Consider the following 6,000-nt stretch of genomic DNA (forward strand, 5'->3'; position numbering starts at 1 on the left):
GGAATCAGTCTGGTGAACCTTCTCTGTACTCCCTCTATGGCAAGAATGTCTTTGAGCATTGGGCATTGTGACATCACACAATGGAACGTTCACAATGGGCTGGGGCTCCTGCAAAGGCATATGTAAATGGTTCAATTCCGATTGGGCATTTGTGAACATTGGGCATTGTGACATCACACGATGGAACGAATCAAAAGGAAGAAAGGCAGCCGGCAGCCGGACGGACGGACGGCAGGCGGCAGCCACAGACTTTTATATAATAACTAGACCAAGTGCAGACCCGTTGGGTCTGTTCCCCCAACCGCGTTTGTGGGGGGGGGGCTGCGGCATCACACTCACATTAACCACCTCCCAAACACACAGGTGGGGGGAGGGGAGGTGAGAATAGGGGAGGGAGGGGAAAGGAGGAGGAGGAAACGGGACAGATATGGGAGGGAAAGGAGAGCGGGGTGGGAGGTGAGAGAGGGGGATGGGGAGAGAGACGTGGGGGAGGGGGGGATGGGGAGGGAGGGGAGGAAGGAGGGAGGGGTGAGGGGTGGGGGGAGAGAGGGGAATGAGTGGGGAGAGTGGAGGGGGAAGGGGAAGGGGGAGAGAAGAGGAAGAGTGGGGAGGGAGGAGGAGAGGGGTAGGGGGAGTGATGGAAGAGGGACAGAGGGGTAGGGGAAGGGGCGGGGGGAGAGAGGGAAGGGGGTGGGGTAGAGAGGGAAGGGGTGTGTGGGAGAGAGGGAAGGGGTGTGGGGGAGGGATGAGGAGAGGGAGAGGGGAGAGGAATGGGGAGGGAGGGAGGGGTAGAGGGGTAGCGGGAGTGGTGGAAGAGGGATGGGGGAATGGTGGAAGAGGAACAGAGGGGTAGGGGAAGGGGTGGGGGAGAGAGGGGAAGGGAGGGGAAGAGAGAGGGGTGGGGGAGGAAGAGGGGTGGGGTAAGGGGAGAGAAGTGGTAGAGTGGGGAGGGAGGGGTAGGGGGAGTGGTGGAAGAGGGACAGAGCGGTATGGGGGAAGGGGGCGGGGGAGAGAGGGAAGGGGGTGGGGTAGAGAGGGAAGGGGGGTGAGGGAGTGAGGGGTGGGTGGGAGAGGGAGAGGGGTGATGAGAGGGAAACATAGAAATTAAGTGCAGGAGTAGGCCATTTGGCCCTACGAGCCTGCACCACTATTCAATATGATCATGGCTGATCATCCAACTCAGTATCCTGTACCTGCCTTCTCTCCATACCCCCTGATCCCTTTAGCCAAAAGGGCCAGATCTAACTCCCTCTTAAATATAGCCAATGAATTGGCCTCAACTACCTTCTGTGCCAGTGAATTCCAGAGATTTCTCATCTCGGTCCTAAAAGATTTACCCCTTATCCTTAAACTGTGACCCCTTGTTCAGGACTTCCCCAACGTCTGGAACAATCTTCCTGCATCTAGTCTGTCCAAACCCTTAAGAATTTAAGTCTATAAGATACCCCCTCAAACTTTTAAAATCTAGCGAGTACAAGCTGAGTCTATCCAGTCTTTATTCATATGAAAGTCCTGACATCCCAGCAATCAGTCTGGTGAACCTTCTCTGTACTCCCTCTATGGCAACTATGTCTTTGAGCATTGGGCATTGTGACATCACACGATGGTACGTTCACCAGGGGCTGGGGCTGCTTCTATGGGTGAGAAGACAGTATTTTTCGAAATATTGGGGGGGGGGGGGGGGGGGGGGGGGGGTGGGGGGGGGAGAGGGCTGCGGCATCACACTCACATTAACCACCCCCCAAACACACAGGTGGGGGGAGGGGGGGTGAGAAGAGGGGAGGGAGGAGAGAGGAGGAGGAGGAAACGGGACAGATTTGGGAGAGAAAGGAGAGCGGGGTAGGGGGTGAGAGAGGGGATGGGGAGAGAGATGTGGGGGAGGGTGGCTGGGGAGGGAGGGGAGGAGGGAGGGAGGGAGGGGGAGAGGGGTGGGGGAGAGAGGGGAAAGAGTGGGGAAGGGGGGAGAAAAGTGGCAGAGTGGGGAGGGAGGAGGAGAGGGGTAGGGTCTGTGTGAAAAATGTTTTTCTCATCTCGGTCCTAAAGGATTTACCCCTTATCCTTAAACTGTGACCCCATGTTCTGGACTTCCCCAACATCTGGAACAATCTTCCTGCATCTAGCCTGTCCAACCCCTTAAGAATTTTGTAAGTTTCTATAAGATACCCCCTCAATCTTCAAAAATCTAGCGAGTACAAGCCAAGTCTATCCAGTCTTTATTGATATGAAAGTCCTGACATCCCAGCAATCAGTCTGGTGAACCTTCTCTGTACTCCCTCTATGGCAACAATGTCTTTGAGCATTGGGCATCGTGACATCACACAATGGAACGTTCATCAAGTGCTGGGGCTCCTGCAAAGGCATATGTAAATGGATCCATTCCGATTGGACATATGTGAACATTGGGCATTGTGACATCACACAATGGATCGTTCACCAGGGGCTGGGGCTGGGGCTGCTTCTATGGGTGAGAAGCCAGTATTTTTAGAAATATTGGTGGGGGGGGGGGGGGGGGGGGCTGCGGCATAACACTGACATTAACCACCCCCCAAACACACAGGTGGGGGGAGGGGGGGTGAGAAGAGTGGAGGGAGGGGAGAGAAGGAGGAGGAAACGGGACAGATTTGGGAGAGAAAGGAGAGCGGGGTAGGGGGTGAGAGAGGGGGATGGGGAGAGAGATGTGGGGGTGGGGGGGATGGGGAGGGAGGGGAAGAGTGAGGGAGGGGGAGAGGGGTGGGGGGAGAGAGGGGAAAGAGTGGGGAGGGAGAGTGGAGGGGAAGGGGGAGAGAAGTGGTAGAGGGGAGGGAGGAGGAGAGGGGTAGGGGGAGTGATGGAAGACGGACAGAGGGATAGGGGGAAGGGGGCGGGGGGCGAGAGGGAAGGGGTTGGAGGAGAGAGGGATGGGAGAGAGAGAGGGGTGAGGAGAGGGAGGGGGAGGAAAGAAGGGGGAGTGAAGTGGAAGAGTGGGGAGGGAGGGAGGGAGGGGTAGAGGGGTAGCGGGAGTGGTGGAAGAGGGACGGGGGAGTGGTGGAAGAGGAACAGAGGGGTAGGAGGAAGGGGTGGGGGAGAGAGGGAAAGGGAGGGGAAGAGAGAGGGGTTGGGGAGGGAGAGGGGTGTATAAGGGGAGAGAAGTGGCAGAGTGGGGAGGGAGGGGTAGGAGGAGTGGTGGAAGAGGGACAGAGGGGTAGGGCGAAGGGGGCGGGGGAGAGAGGGAAGGGGGTGGGGTAGAGAGGAAAGGGGGTGGGGGTGAGAGGGATGGGTGGGAGAGGGCGAGGTGTAACGAGAGGGAAACATAGAAACATAGAAATTAAGTGCCGGAGTAGGCCATTTGGCCCTTTGAGCCGGCACCACCATTCATTATGATCATGGCTGATCATCCAACTCAGTATCCTGTACCTGCCTTCTCTCCATACCCCCTGATCCCTTTAGCCACAAGGGCCACATCTAACTCCCTCTTAAGTTCCGATTGGACATCTGTGAGCATCGGGCATTGTGACATCACACGATGGAACGTTCATCAGGGGCTGGTGCTGCTTCTATGGGTGAGAAGCCAGTTTATTTTTGAAATACACGACGAAATGTAATGAGGAGCGGATACTTAGAAAGAAAAGTGAAATCTCTACCGAAATGGAAAAGATGTCGGCGATTCTGCGTCTGGTTTCGGAGTTGCAGTGAATCAAAGGAAGAAAGGTGGCCAGCAGCCGTCCATGTAAATGGATACATTCCGATTGGACATCTGCGAGTATTGGGCATTGTGACATCACACGATGGAACGAATCAAAAGGAAGAAAGGCAGCCGGACGGACGGCAGGTAACAGGCACACAGTTTTATATATTAACTAGACCAAGTGCAGACCCGTTGGGTCTGTTTCCCTAACGGCGTTTGCGGGGGGGGGGGGGGGGGGGGGCTGTGGCATAACACTCACATTAACCACCCCCCAAACACACAGGTGGGGGGAGGGGAGGTGAGAAGAGGGGAGGGAGGGGGGAGGAGGAGGAGGAAACGGGACAGATTTGGGAGGGAAAGGAGAGCGTGGTAGGAGGTGAGAGAGGGGGATGGGGAGAGAGATGTGGGGGAGGGGGGCATGGGGAGGGAGGGGAGGAAGGGGGGAGGGGGAGAGGGGTGGGGGGAGAGAGTGGAAGGAGTGGGGAGAGTGGAGGGGGAAGGGGAGAGAAGAGGAAGAGTGGGGAGGGAGGAGGATAGGGGTAGGGGGAAAGGGGCGGGGCAGAGAGGGAAGGGGGTGGGGTAGAGAGAGAAGGAGGGTGGGGAAGGGGGCTGGGGGAGGGATGAGGAGAGGGAGAGGGGAGAGGAGTGGGGAGGGAGGGAGGGGTAGAGGGGTAGCGGGAATGGTGGAAGAGGGACAGGGGGAGTGGTAGAAGAGGAACAGAGGGGTAGGGGAAGGGGTGGGGGAGGGAGGGGAAAAGAGAGGGGTGGAGTAGGGAGAGAAGTGGCAGAGTGGGGAGGGAGGGGTAGGGGGAGTGGTGAAAGAGGGACAGAGCGGTATGGTGGAAGGGGGCGGGGAGAGAGAGGGTAGTGGGTGGGGTAGAGAGGGAAGGGGGGTGTGGGAGAGAGGGATGGGTGGGAGAGGGAGAGGGATGAGGAGAGGGAAATAGAAATTAAGTGCAGGAGTAGGCCATTCGGCCCTACGAGCCTGCACCACCATTCAATACGATCATGGCTGATCATCCAACTCAGTATCCTGTACCTGCCTTCTCTCCATACCCCCTGATCCCTTTAGCCACAAGGGCCAGATCTAACTCCCTCTTAAATATAGCCAATGAACTGGCCTCAACTACCTTCTGTGGCAGTGAATTCCAGAGATTCACCACTCTCTGTGTGAAAAATGTTTTTCTCATCTCGGTCCTAAAAGATTTACCCCTTATCCTTAAACTGTGACCCCTTGTTCAGGACTTCCCCAACATCTGGAACAATCTTCCTGCATCTAGTCTGTCCAAACCCTAAAGAATTTAAGTCTATAAGATACCCCCTCAAACTTTTAAAATCTAGCGAGTACAAGCTGAGTCTATCCAGTCTTTATTCATATGAAAGTCCTGACATCCCAGTAATCAGTCTGGTGAACCTTCTCTGTACTCCCTCTATGGCAACAATGTCTTTGAGCATTGGGCATTGTGACATCACACGATGGAACGTTCACCAGGGGCTGGGGCTGCTTCTATGGGTGAGAAGACAGTATTTTTTTAAATTTGGAGGGGGGGGGGGAGGGGCTGCGGCATCACACTCACATTAACCACCCCCCAAACACACAGGTGGGGTGAGAAGAGGGGAGGGAGGGGAGAGGAGGAGGAGGAAACGGGATAGGATTTGGGAGAGAAAGGAGAGCGGGGTAGGGGGTGAGAGAGGGGGATGGGGAGAGAGATGTGGGGGAGGGGGGCTGGGGAGGGAGGGGAGGAGGGAGGGAGGGGGAGAGGGATGGGGGGAGAGAGGGGAAAGAGTGGGGAAGGGAGGAGGAGAGGGGTAGGGTCTGTGTGAAAAATGTTTTTCTCATCTCGGTCCTAAAAGATTTACCGCTTATCCTTAAACTGTGACACCTTGTTCTGGACTTCCCCAACATCTGGAACAATCTTCCTGCATCTAGCCTGTCCAACCCCTTAAGAATTTTGTAAGTTTCTATAAGATACCCCCTCAATCTTCTAAAATCTAGCGAGTACAAGCCGAGTCTATCCAGTCTTTATTCATATGAAAGTCCTGACATCACAGGAATCAGTCTGGTGAGCCTTCTCTGTACTCCCTCTATGGCAAGAATGTCTTTGAGCATTGGGCATTGTGACATCACACAATGGATCGTTCACCAGGGGCTGGGGCTGTGGCTGCTTCTATGGGTGAGAAGCCAGTATTTTTTGAAATATTGGGGGGGGGGGGGGGGGGGGCTGCGGCCATCACACTCACATTAACCACCCCCCAAACACACAGGTGGGGGGAGGGGGGGCGAGAAGAGGGGAGGGAGGGGAGAGGAGGAGGAGGAAACGGGACAGATTTGGGAG

This window comes from Amblyraja radiata, chromosome 17 (assembly GCF_010909765.2).
Source record: "Amblyraja radiata isolate CabotCenter1 chromosome 17, sAmbRad1.1.pri, whole genome shotgun sequence".
In the NCBI taxonomy this organism is placed as follows: Eukaryota; Metazoa; Chordata; class Chondrichthyes; order Rajiformes; family Rajidae; genus Amblyraja; species Amblyraja radiata.